The 13987-nt window shown below is 37.1% G+C and overlaps 1 protein-coding gene and 1 long non-coding RNA gene across 2 annotated transcripts in view; one reads left to right on the forward strand and one right to left on the reverse strand.

Moving 5' to 3' along the window:
• Nucleotides 1-13987, forward strand: part of SULF1 (sulfatase 1) — a 264797-nt gene that overhangs the window by 48190 nt on the left and 202620 nt on the right. The gene's annotated exons all lie outside the window — the stretch shown is intronic.
• On the reverse strand, nucleotides 856-3568 carry LOC311431776. The gene is made up of 3 exons (XR_014689637.1): nucleotides 3457-3568; nucleotides 2557-2654; nucleotides 856-1002 (listed from the first exon to the last, which is right to left on the reverse strand). It is a non-coding gene; the product is annotated as an uncharacterized lncRNA (long non-coding RNA).

The following is a 13987-nucleotide window of genomic DNA, read 5'->3' on the forward strand; positions in this document are numbered from 1 at the left end:
ATTTTTCAAAGAACAGATTTAGAAAGTAGTCACTACTTAGAATAGTAGCAAGATTAAAAAAAAAAAAAAATCTTTTAACTGGGTTATCTGAGATAGTGTATCTTTCTATTTAGAAATACAATTAACACTCATGTTTAAACTTATTGATAATAAATGCTGGGAGCATGTCTATATTGTGCAGATGTACATACAAGTCTACAAAAGAAAATAATTTTACATGCAGAATGCCTTCTACCATGCTTATAAGAACAGAGTACAATTCAGATGATTTTCACATTGGAAAGGATCTCACAATTTCATAATTCTACACAGTCATATACCCATGTAGTGTATATGAATAAAAAAGGATTTTTCTATTGGAGAGCTCCCAAGGGTAAGGCTGAAAAATTATAAAAGATACAGCTAAAATAACATACCCAACTTATATGTGAAACTATCTTTATTCTTTTTAGCTTTCAGTGCTGAAGTGTAACACTTAGAATATCTGATTGGTTAATCTGCAAAGAAAAATGCGTAGTTTTCTCACAGCTCGAGGATTCTTCTCAGAGTTCTGGAATTGAAATATCATCTTTGCATTTTTTCTCTCAACTAGAAGGACTTTGTTTATTTTATGTGTATATATCATAAGAGTACGTGTATATTTTTGGTTCTTCAACATTCCCTAGAACAACATAAGGCTACCACTAAGAACATTCTTCAATTTAAAGTGAAGTAAAAATGGAAAGAAATGAGCTCTGCAGTAATAAGGAAAACATGGAGATTGAAAAATATTTGTTACTTACTGCGATGTTTGCAAATGTCAAAGACCACTAGCACAAGGAGGTTATTTATTTATTTATTTATTTATTTTCCGTTTTAAAACTTTATTTTTTAGGAGAAAAGACATGAAATATTTCCATGAAGACATCAAGGGATGGGAGGACAGTCATTAATGCCAGTGTTCAGAATGGGAAGAAGACAAGGCAGCCAGGAATGTTTGTAATGCTGCAATGCAAACATGACCTGGAAAGAGCAGTGAATACCATAGAAATTAGGTGCATGAGTTAACTCCTTTTCTGCTGCCTTGCACATTTTAAGTACCTTTTACATCACTCTAGGAGAACTAGGGCGTGATATGATATGTGAACTTTGGAAGAGTTGTACAATCTAAGAACCAGCTCCAAAATATCTTGAAGGTGTTCTGGCATGATTGAAAGCTCCTGTCTAGCAAATAAGAATCCACTAAAGTTAGGCAAGTCCTCGGACTAAATAACGTCTCATCATCCAAGAGATCTATTTGGTTAGATATGCTAAAATATTGAACAGCAATAGTCAAAGACTTACAGTCTGATGATTGTACCAGAAAGGAAGGGGTGGGTTAGCAGATTTTACTGACAGTGTGCCTTTTTTTTCCTCCTTTTAAAAGCCAGACAACAATGACACATGATACATGATCATTTCAGTTCTAATGTGAACTCTGGAACTCTGGCATTGGCAATCAACTCTTTTTCTGTCTAGTAGCTTTTATTATCAGACAGGTATCTCTTGTCGAGACCTTCATATATGGGTTACAGCAGTGCTTTCATTAGCATAGTCACTTAGTACCTGTCAGTAATACTCTGGGAGACAAGAGTAGCATCTGTCACATGGTGCTGGTTTTTTTTGTTTGTTTGTTTGTTTATCCCTTATCATTTCCCCTAAGAGGAAATTGTACATGAAGTAAAATTGTTTAATCTGGTAGATTTTACTTCGTCATAACTACATGAAAGGATGTGCTTATGTTAAGCAAAGAAAGGTTAAAAAATGGTGGCTTTTAGTTTCTTCAGGAGTTCTTTTCACTGTCTGACATCAGAGCTGAAAACCCCTTGTCTCCTGCAAAGACTCTTAGCCTTTAGATGAAAAGCATCATTACAATTGACAGTCTGCCAACAATTCAAATAGGAGTATACCTGTTTAGTAGGAACCTACAATTTTTAATTTACTGATTTAATTAATTCTTGTTCTTCAGTTAATGATCATCCATTTATTTTTCAAACAGAAAATATTCTATGAGGATTTTTTCCTTTTGATCAAAGCATCCAAAGAATGTGATACGCAGTGGTGTGGTGTGGTTTTACAGCTATTCAGGGCTGTCTTTCACAGCTACTGGTCACTAGCTCACAGTATTTTTCCCCAAAAATATTGTTTTAAACTCAACATTCATTTTGGTTTCCTCTCCACTTTTTTTCCAGGAGATAAACGTACCTCATAAACTGAAAAGGCTGAAACAGATAGGGAAGGAAAAGGTTCTAAAACAATAAAGGTGAACATAGGAAGAAAATGATAACTGAATAAATGCAATCACATTCATCCTGCTTTTTGCACCTCTTTTCATGCCAAGCATTAGCATACTGCAGCCTACTGCTATTGGTTTACTTATGGTTACAACATCATTCTATGCAAATAAAGATAGAAGATTCACCTTCAGCACAAAGTATTTACTGAAATCTATAAAGAAGGATTCCATGCTATTAAGACATTTGGATAGTTATGTTGAAAAAGTAATGAATTTACAAAATTCAGAGCAAAACAACTGACCTTTTTTTGTTATTGGATCCAGGGTATTGCAATGGTGAAGAAATATCAGGACAGAAAGACATTAGTCACCTTTCAGCTAGTAAAAGCTAAGCAATTTCCTAACAAAATAGGAAAGAAAAAGTGTTGATGAGAAAATGTAAGTTAATTTAAGAATTTAAGGTTGCTGTTCACAGGAAAGCAACAAAATATAAGCAGACCATGCGCAGTTAACTCTCTTCACTCTTCATCATTCTGAGTTTCATTATGTTTAACCAAAAATAAAATTCCAGCCTCCTGAATGTAGGCAGCACACTGGTGTCAGGAGAATTTATCTAGATGAAGACGTACTCCTGTATCATTTCTGCTTCCTTCCTTCTTTCTTATCTTACAGTTATCTTACAGTTAGATTGAGCAGGAAGTCTAAACACTGCAGTCTTCAGCATGAGCCCTGTGTGAACTTCCACAATCAAAACACAGGTGGATCACATCTGCTCTACTATTCACATACCTTTTACTACACATATGAAGAATAAGGCAGAAGCACCAGATTTTCTTAGCATGATCCAAGAACTCTGTGACACTGTGTGACACATCATATGGCATCATTCCAACATCATAACAGGTATAATTAAAACTGTGACTCACTGTGGTGGTTTTACCGTGCTGGGCAGCTAAACCCCACAACCGCTCTCTCACTCCCCCTCCTTTAGATAAGGAGGGGGAGAAGTAAAGCAAAGAACAACTCACGGGTTGAGATAAGGATAATTTAATTAAAGGGAAATAATTATAATAATTAAATAAAGACTACCATGAACTAAACAATTTAACTAAGGGGAAATAAAAGGGAAAGGGGAAAAAGGGAGGAAAACAAACAAACAAAATAAATGAAAGCTATATGGAAGTGCAGAGGAAAGAAATTACTCTCTACTTCCCACAAATGAGCGATGATTGACCACGTCCTTGAAGCAAGGCCTCAACGCACGCAGCCGGTGTTCGAGAGGAGGACCGACGTCTTCTCAACGAGAGCCCACCCCTCCCCTCTTCTTCCTGTTTCCACCTTTTATTGCTGAGTGTGACACCACATGGTATGGAATATCCCTTTGATTGGTTTAGGTCAGCTGCCCTAGTGATGTTTCTCTCCTCACTTTTTTGCCCACCCCCTAGGAGGGTTAGAGAAAGGCCCAATGCTGTGCCACTGCTGCTCAGCAGTAGACACAACACTGGTGTGATAACACTGCTGTTCCAGCTACAAGTACAGAGTACGGCACTGAATGGGCTGCTGCCGGGAAAGTTAACATTCCAGCCAGACCCAGTACACTCACCTAAATCTACTCTTTTCTCACTCCAAGTAGAGCTTCTTGCTTCTATGTTGAAGACAGGAATTATGTATTAATTCTTCTATATCTCTGAAAATGTAACTTGGAGAATGAACAACGAAGTACAAATATATCACAGTCATGTATAAAATTATTTCAGAAGTCTTCTTTTCTTCCATATACTTCAGTGGTTCATGAGTGTATAGTATTGACATACAGTTTAGACTTTGGAATACATTATTTTGGATAAATACTGATATTTTATTACCACTGTCTGTGAACAATTTTGATACAGATCACTTAAATGAAAGATCCAGGAAAAAATGAAGTAGTAAAGACTTCATTGTTCTAGAACTTCAGGTTAGAGATACAGGTTATTCATATATGTGTATATATAACAGTAGTACTAGTATTGCTATAGATGAAGTAATACCAAGATCAGAGAGCAACCCTCATTTCAGTTATATATAAGAAGTGATACTCCTATCAAAGTCTCAAGCCATGTTATAGCCCAGTAATACATGCATATTGCAAGTTTGCTCAGGACTGAAAAGTAGTTAGACAGAGACATTTTTTCTGGCTGATATTCTAGGTGTTAAGAGAGTGGGAAGACAAGAAGAGGAGACATAAGGGAAACATGACAGAAAAAAAATCCCTAAACCACAACTGGTATTTTTACCTTGTGTTTTGAGAGATACCCAGATAGTAAACATGGAAACATGGCTCCAGGTGTTGCTTCTATAGCAAAATGAGAAACCATCTCTTAAGCATAGTTAATGGTTCAGTATATTGTTGACATGCTGTTAGCCAGTTTGGATGCTCTCAGGCACACCTGCACACAGTTATCTGTAGGCTGCCTGCAAGCATTTCTGCAATTATTATACCTGCTGCCTAGGAGTTGTCTGTGTAGACTGGAGGCAAGCAGAACTGGAAATATGCCATGCTTCTCTGGCTTCTCAGAGACTCATCTTTAAGGCTGGTATTGACATAGCCAAACAGTCTGGTAACACTACTGTGAAAAATATCTCCAACCCCCACCCTAGAGAAAAGTACTCCAGTTGGGTACTGACTGCCAGAGCTTTGGTGTAAATGATAAGGGATAAATAGATGGATAAAATAATCTGAAACAAGAGAAAATCCTCTCGTAAGACAAATTTACATGAAGCCAGAAGAGAAAAAGTGTGTGTGCAAATACCAGAAAGAATGGTAGTTATACTGAGATACAAGAAACACTTCTTCCTGTGACCTCCCAAAGTAGTGAGCAATAGCAATGTTTGGCTGTCACGAACAAACTCTATACTTGTCTTATAATGTTCATATTGTGCAAATGTGTCCACAACTGTGCAAGGAAAGAAAGCTACAGAGCAATGTTGCTTTAGAGTTGTGCAAGGCTTTCAACCAGGTACACAAGACATATCATGCCTTTCTCCAGCTCTGCTCCTGTTCGTGTGTTAGCAGAAGACAAAGGGATAGCGTATTCTGTCTTGTGATTTTAAGGCACGTAATTAATCTGCTTCTATTTACTGGATACACAAGTGCTCCCATGACAGTGAACTGGGCTCCTTTGAGGAGTGTAACAAATAAACAAAATGGACTGGCTGTTTAATCAAGTAATTGCCCTAACGATGCCCTCCCAGGCACAAACATTGGTGGGTTTGAGAGACAATTTCAATGTTGTTGACTTTTGATCATGTTACAAAGGCCATTTATTTACTCAGATTTCTTCTCAGAGAAGAGCTGAATGGGCACAGTTACTCCCTCTGATCATGGTGGAAGGTTTTTGACATTCTGGTGAGTTTGATTGTATTTTATTACTCTGTAGCTTTTATTTTCTTAGTTAACTTATAAAAATATTTTAAAATTGTATCCTAACTCACTAATCAAATATATATATATATATATATATATATATATATATAAAGATATGTCTATAGCAGTTCTGGATTTAAGGATTTAGACCATAAGCAAGATTCCAAAGAAAAAGTAATTGATAATTCAACAAGTAGTCTAATTTCAGATCAGTATGGTCCTCCACAGAGGACCATATTTTCTGTGAATTGACTGAGCCAACATATGTGTGTCCAATCATACTCAACAACAGACCTGGAACACTTATTTGAGGAAAAAAAAAAAAAAAAAAAAAAAAAAAAAAAAAAAAGATATCTAGATAGATAGATACATACATACTTGATTATTTAATTATTATCTGTATTGATTTTATGTGGCGGGGGGGGTGGGGGGGGGAGGAGGGAGGGAGACATGGATGGAGTGCAGGTGTGGCCTCTGAAATAAATGTCCAGAAGTTGACCCAAGTTAGGTCAGAGCCACCTCCAGCTGGCTCAAAAAGGGACATGCTGCTGGCCAGAGCCGAGCCAGGGAGCTATGCTGTTTTTGCACCTCTGGGACGGCAGATTTAAGAAAGGAAAAAAAAATAAAATAAAAAAAACTGTTGTGCTAACAGTAGCTGGGAGAGAGGGGAGAGAACCAGCCCTGCAGCCCCACAGGTCAGTGCAGCAGGAGGGCAGGAGGTGCTCCAGGCATGCAGCAGGAGTTCCCCTGTGGCCTGTGGAGAGGCCCCTGGTGGAGCAGGCTGTCCCCCTGCAGCCCATGGGTCCCACATGGAGCAGATCTCCACGCTGTAGCCTGTGGAGGAGCCCCCGCAGGAGCAGGCCCTGGGCCAGAGCTGCAGCCCATGGAGAGGAGCCCATGCAGGGGATCTGGGGGGAGCTGCCACCCGTGGGGAACCTGTGCTTGAGCAGTTTGCTCCTGAGATATGGACCCTGTGGTACAGAGCCATGTGGGAGCAGTTCGAGAAGAGCTGCTGCCTGTGGGCAGCCCCTGCAGGCTCAGTTCGGGAAAGACGGCACCCTATGGAAGGGACCCCACGTGGAGGAGGGGCAGAGAGTGACTGTGAAGGAGCTGCAGAGATTGACCACAGCCCCCATTCCCCATTCCCCTGTGCTGCTCAGGGGGGAAGACTTGAAAGAAGGTGTGTGGGGGGAAGATGTTTTTAGTTTGCTTTTAGTTTCTCGCTACTCTAATCTGTTAGCAATAGGTAATAAATTATATTAATCTCCCTATGTTGAGTCTGTTTTGTCCATTGTATTTTCTCCCCCTCTTCCTTTGAGGAGGGGGAGTGAGAGAGTGGTTGTAGTGGAGGTTAGCTGTCACTATAAGCAAGCTTTTAAAAGACATAGAAATGATTAATGAGTGAAGAGGCAGCTTAACAAGAGAGCCACCAAATTCTGCCTCCACTGAAGCTTCTGGTCCTTTTGGTGATCACTGCCTGTCTTAAAATGGATTGCTGTTGCAGTCTACATACAGAAGAAAGGGTACAAAATCCCATCATAAAAAATTTGTTAAACTCCTCACACTGTTACTTTCTCAAGTTCATGGAAAACAAAAAAAAGTTACTCCTTTAGATAAGAACAATGATATGAACAACGATATCCCCAGAGCTCCTCAGAGAGTCAATGTTATTGTCCTCTTACTTGGACATTGTGTTATATCTATTTTTTCTTTAACAGATGTTAAAGCAGCTGATCTTAGTGGAACTGTTCAAATGATTAAAGTGGAAAACTGCTGAATATCTGGAGGAAGTGGGCACAATATGTCAATAAGACCTGGACCTATAACTTTGCTAGCTCCTTGTAACATTTTCATCATTTCAGAGAAATATGATGGAATGTAGTGCCAAACTATCTGTCTTACCCTGCTGTCAGTTTTACTTCATTAGGATTGAGACCATGCTTACTTTCAATTGCTGCTGTAGTGTTTTCCAATGTGTAGCTATTGCCTTCTCATCTAATAGACTGTTGCATACGATTTAGTACCAGATGATGAATCTCCCTTCCTGGTAAATGGCTTAGCTAATGGTTCATCCAACTAACTGAATGTAGATAAAGTCAGCAGGGCAGAACCATGAGAATATATATTATTTATCTATTTTTTTGGATGATGTAGTAATGTATTAGTGATCGCATTCAGGACTTAGATAAATCATAATAGAATCCTTATTCCTGAAGTGCTTATTCACAAAAAAAAATAAAAATAAAAAATATTTACTGTACCTTTTGTAAGTGAAGGTTTCTTCTGTGATTATCTACACAGACTAACACTGTATTGGAAGATCCGTTTTTGGCATAAGGATTTTAGTTATAGTCTCTTCTGCTTATCCTTAATGGTTGTCCATCAAGGAATAAGTTAGGAATCCATTCTGCATATTTGCTGAAAGATTATGGGTGAAATTGAGTGGCTTTTCCAACATTCTCTCTTTTACCAAAACAAGTTGTAATGCATAAGCTGCTAACGAGGTCACACCATAATTACTCTGTTGTTTTCAGGCATTACAGGAACCACATTTCATTCTGTTCTTTTTGTAATTCATTTTGTGATGGTTTAGCTGTGAAGGCACTATGTCTGACCAAATTTCATGCAGGCATGGGAGAGTTATTAAAAAACAAACAAACAAAAAGAAAACCTGTCATTTGTAGTAGGAAAACACGGTACACTGTCCTTCTTTCCTTTGTGTATAGTACTTATTGCTTCTGTCAAGGAGACCTCATGTCTAAATGATATATATTTCAGCTTCACTGTTTTTCTTAGTTTTGCTTATATTTACCTTTATTTTAGTACTTGCTGACTGTCCTGTTCTGGAAAAAAGTCTTAAATGAAAATGTTGAGTCTAAGCATAATGGGTAAGTCTTCACATGAGGTGACACCTATGTTTGCATTGCCAGGGGAAGTGCAAAAAAAGTGTATGATTATTGTTGCTTTTAATGGGCTCCACTCCAGAGGTTAAAAGGTAACAGGTTTTTATCTATTTATTTACTTTTTATTTCCAGAAGGGAGATTGCTAACCAACAAACAGACTGCCTTGTTCAACAACTTGGCACAAGCTTCAAGGGGTTGTTCCAGCTGCATCTGATCGATCCTTACCATGGAGAATAGAGAGATGAAATAGGCTTTTTGGGATTATGAGTGTCTTTGTCTTCTTTCATTCCTACTAGATTACGTACACTGCCCTTCACACTGGCTAGTTTTCAGGCATGGAAAGACAAGGCATTTTATTGGAACTGGTTTTGTTATATAAGCAGAACAGAAAGATCTAGTAAGAAAAATAAGCAAATAGTGTATTTTCTTAAATTATCTTGACATGAGAATTTAGTTTATCCAAGAGAAGATTTTTTTTTTATATACTTTTAAAAACACATTGCATTGAAGGCAGCAAAACTTAAGATATGTGATACGTGTCTGTTGTTCCCAGGACAATATGCTCAGTTGCAGCAATCTTTATCTAGGGGTCACTTGAGTTAGACAAAACAAAGGTGTTTATTACCTTTTAAAAAATTTTTACCTTAAGACCCACTAATGAATCACATTCGTTGCTCTCATTTATTCTTTCTGAAGACAGTTCAGAAGTCATGTTCTATAGAGTTAATACTATGCTTGGGCTCACAAATATGCAGAGGAAGTGCAAATTGTCACCACCATCATGTCTGCTAGGAAAAAGACATGTTTGCATAGCATATACACATTTATTTACAGTCAACAAAACAATCACATGAGAAGTGTCCAGATAATTGGGCAGGATGCTCAAAAAATGCCTTTACCTAATGAAAAAGAAACTGTGTCACACAGAAGTTAATTTCAGATAGGAGATGGGGTTAAGAAACTCTTTTTTGTCTTAATTAAATGTGCTTGCAGGACAGTTGACTCAGAACGTCCTGAAGGCAAATCCAGGCAAATGCAATGTAATTCTGAAAGCCTCCAGGAGCAACACTGAAGCCAGATAAGGTAGAAAGGTGTCTGAGGGTATCAGGATCTTTCAGGTGTAATTCCTCTCTACTGTATTTACTTCAATAATTGTTCAACTCCCTATGTCTCACTATCATCTTCTCACAATATTCTTGGTTTTAATTTGTAGGCACATGTGTACTGCCTTCAGTCCTGTCTTCCCTGCCCGCAATGTCCCCAAAGCACAATGCACCATGATCTACTAGACACGCGTTTTTGTACCTCCTAAGATTAGTATATTTCCAGCTTTTTGAATGGTACTATGTTAAAATGTCTTTTTTTATTATTTTTTTTTCTAAGCCTCACGTAAACAAAAGGATGTTCATCCATTGAGTTCACTGCTTCAGGATAATACTATGATTTATGAATGTGTTACATGGGTCCAATAACATTTGAGTTGCCAAGTTGCCATACAAAGTTATTTGAAGATACAGTCCTACTAGATAACAGTCACTTTCATGAACAGTGAAGAAGATGGAGTGATTTTTATAGCTACCTTTTACTGGAGGCATTTCACAAGTTGCTTTGGAGAGTTGGATCTTGATAATTGCAACATTTTCTACTTTTTTTTTGCACATGCTTTTCTTTGTGGTGATTTTTGTTTGTTTTGTTTATCATTTTTTATTGCTTTAGAACATTTGAAAATGTTTTGTACTTTAAACTTGGATTTGTACCTCCAGATAATGTTTTAGGTTTTCCTTTCCTTTTCTTTCCAATCATAACTAACAGATGAAACCAGTTAAAAAAAAAAAAAAAAAAAAAAAAAAAAAAAAAGATATATGTTTATTCAGTTCTGTATGAGCAGTAGATATGTTAATTAACTTTTCCTCCTGAGGGAAAAAAGTGTTTTCATAACCATCCAAACATCGTTCTGTGGCCAGCTAGCAATTCCAGAGTTAAGCAGATATGTCTTTTTTTTTCATGGAATAATGCAGAAGATATTTCAGGGAAGCTTAAAGTATGCTTTTATAAACCTTTTACTGTTTACCTTTTGCAAATTATGCATGTTTACTACTGCATTGCCTGAAAAGAGAAAGAAATAATCTTCATGAGAAGGACTTTCTCTCTGAATGGTAAACTGTTCAACTTTCTGTACTTTTTCTAGGTCAATCAGAAAGTCTTGCAGAGGTTAGATTGCTGATACTCTTTTATTGCAATCTCACTGATATCAAACAGAATGGAACTATATGAACTGATACTATGCTGTTAAAGACAAAGATTTATTAAGTGACTACGTATGAGAAACAGGACATTATATAGCTTCATAAATATATAAGATTATGTTACATGACTGGAACACTCTCTGAACCTTGCTTTCTTTCGTTCTACCCAGTGTTGCTTCTAGTGATCAGCTGGATAAATATTAGTACAAAACATAATTATTTCTATATTTTCTGTTCCATTTGAAAATGATTTTTCATCTTTCAAATGCTAGCTTTACCAAAAATTTCCTATGGTGCTGGCACTATTTTTCAGACAGTGAAAGCAATTCTCAGTGTTCATGAAATTAAAGAAAGGTCGTTATTATTATATGATTAGTCACGGAGTGCAAATAAATAAGAAATCAAAGTTTGCATTTCATTTGAAGTTGTGAACAGTTTCTTATGGGTAATTTCATAGGGTAATTTTATTCATCCGTGCTTGTATGACTCTATGCAGTTCAGAGAATTTTATGCATACACAAAAATCCCCATAAATAGTATGGAACTGCTACTCCTTTTTCTCTCCCTCCATCTGTTATCACCTGAGAGGAAAACTTGGAAATGGTACATTCTCTTAATGATGGTGCTTCATAGGTATCCCAAGATTGTTTGAATGTCTTCTTCAGATTTAAAAAAAAAAAAAAAAAAAAAAAAAAAAAAAAAAAAAAGGTTAAAAACAGTGCCCCCAACTTATTAGTGAGACATTTAATGTTTATTTAATTGTTGTTTAATTTGATGTTTAATTTGGCAATCAGATGTTTAATTTGGCAATCAGTTGACATTCTGAGCTTGAAAGAAAAGTTTCTTGCTGCAGCTGACTGGGTAAATGAGTAAAAGAGCAGGAAACATTTTGCTTTTAAAATATGAGATAAAATACAATATTTAGTACAATGCTAGTACTTTAGACTGAGGCATACTGGAATGGTTCTTTTGAGCTGTGGTTAGGAAGGAGCTAGAATCCAGAAGCAGTGAGCTAGGAGCAAAGAAGTTACCTGTGAGCAATACAAAGGCTGAAAAGATGGCAAGTTCATTTAAAAGATAGCAGACTTATTGGGGTGAAAGGACAGCTAGCCAGAACAGCCATTAGGAAAACTGTTCCTGTATTGTTTAACTCTACACCCCCTTTCCCAGCAAAGAGCAAGTAAGGGGTGACTAGTTTCCAGAAAGAAAAATAATAATAATAAAAAATCTTCTAGATTTCAAAACTTAATCCATTTTCTTGGGATGCATAATATAAACAAGGTTATACATGTCCACCAAGCAAGACTGCTTCTGAATGTAGCTGATATCATATGCTGTAATAAAGGACATTGTGGTAGATAGATAGCTACCAAATAACATAGTTTTAGGAAAATTTTCTTTCTGTATACATAAGGCTAAAGTTTGGCATCTGTTTTCAAGCAAAAGTTTCATTTACTAGTGAATTAGTACTAGGCTTGGTTTTTTATTTGTTTTGTTTTGCTATTGTTTTGTAGGTTTGTTGTTGTTTTTGTTATTGTTATTATTTTGTATTTAAATCAGGAAATCTTTCATCCATACTTCTCTTTTGAATTTTCACAAGCTGTTGACCACACTGGTACCCTGTAGTGAAAGCTCTACTGTCTGACAATTTGACTTGTATTTATTATTGTTTTTGTTCTTTTATTTGCTTTCAAAGAATGACTTATTCAATGTGAATGGGAACTCATTTGGCTCTATCTGCCTCCATTTAGCTGTTCATTACTTTGAATCTCTAACTGAACCTCTCCTATTTCTCTCCTTGCTAAATAAAGACATCCCAGGCTTATCAGGCACTTCTATTACTACAGAACTAAGGAACTGTATATTTAAACCAGAATTAAATTTTGTTCCTGGGTTCTTGCTTGTAAAATCAGGAATAAAGATTCGCAGCTTTCTCAAATATTTACTCACAAATCTGTGTCCATATTTTGTTGTTTGTTCACACATTTATTTCTTACTTTGCATCTTCTGTATCTGTCAAACTCTACCCTGGGTTCAAATCTCCATTCCCATGCATAGCCCACCTTTGGGCAGATATTATCAGAATAAACCTGATCTCAGGGGATGAATTTTATCTGCCATTGGTGTTTAATAGGCAACATAAATGTTTTGTTGCTTTGTACCCTGAAGATTTCCTACAAGGCCTGTAGAGTCATTGCTGCTTCTCCTATCCTACCTCTACCAGCACAGCAGAGAATACAGTCAGTAAATAAATGCTGGAGCAGTTCTCCATTCTTGGAGAAAGGACACAGGACTAGTTCTCAGTAGATCTATCTGAAACTAGCCTTAGTCTGAACTAGATGGTATGAAAATTTCTGTTCTTATGTCCGTTCAGATCTGTATTAAATTTTCATATATTTTACAGGAAGTCTGTTAATATTAAGTTCAGGGCAAAAAAGGTATAAAAGTTCATATGAACTTGATGGACAACAAGGATGTCTGTGTGCAATTTGAAAAGCAGGAAATTTTAGCACCCTAAAACCCACCTCCTAGCAAAGCACTCCTCTGAGATGTGTACTGGCCTCCCTCAGCTAACTGATTCATCAGTTCATCAATTTTTTAGACCATAGGCCTCCACCATGTGCACAGGGCCACAGGGCAGGCCTCCCATACCCATTATTGGCTTAGGTACATCTCCTTATATCTCCATCCAACCACAGCACATTGATTTTTGGTTAATGTCTTTGGAGACATCAAGGAACAGAGCTTATCTGACGACCACACATATACTACTCTGGCAAAAATAATAGACTGTTACAAATCTTTGTAAAGGAGTAAGATGCCAAGAAGCCCTTTTCCCAAGTCTGATCTCACTCCTTTGTGAATCTCATCAGCACACCAACCACACATGTGGGGTGTTTCCCTACACTGCTTGCATATGGAAATGGAAAGAGTCTCCAAATGCTCCTTGTTTGCAAACTTCTCATAACATTTTTTTTTGTCATGTTGTCAGCTCAGTTTGGGGCACTTTCTAGATACTCCATTGGTGAGTGGAAACAGGTTAGCAATTGAAGGATGATTCAAGGCCATTATGTGTGGCTGTTGCCAAATATCTCAGAGATAGTAGCTGGCTAGAATGCAATAGAAGAAATTGAGCCACAGAAGTTTTACATAATCTCAGTATACAATCCAAAATGT

The sequence above is a fragment of the Aythya ferina genome, assembly GCF_964211825.1.
Source record: "Aythya ferina genome assembly, chromosome: 2".
NCBI classification, from domain to species: Eukaryota; Metazoa; Chordata; class Aves; order Anseriformes; family Anatidae; genus Aythya; species Aythya ferina.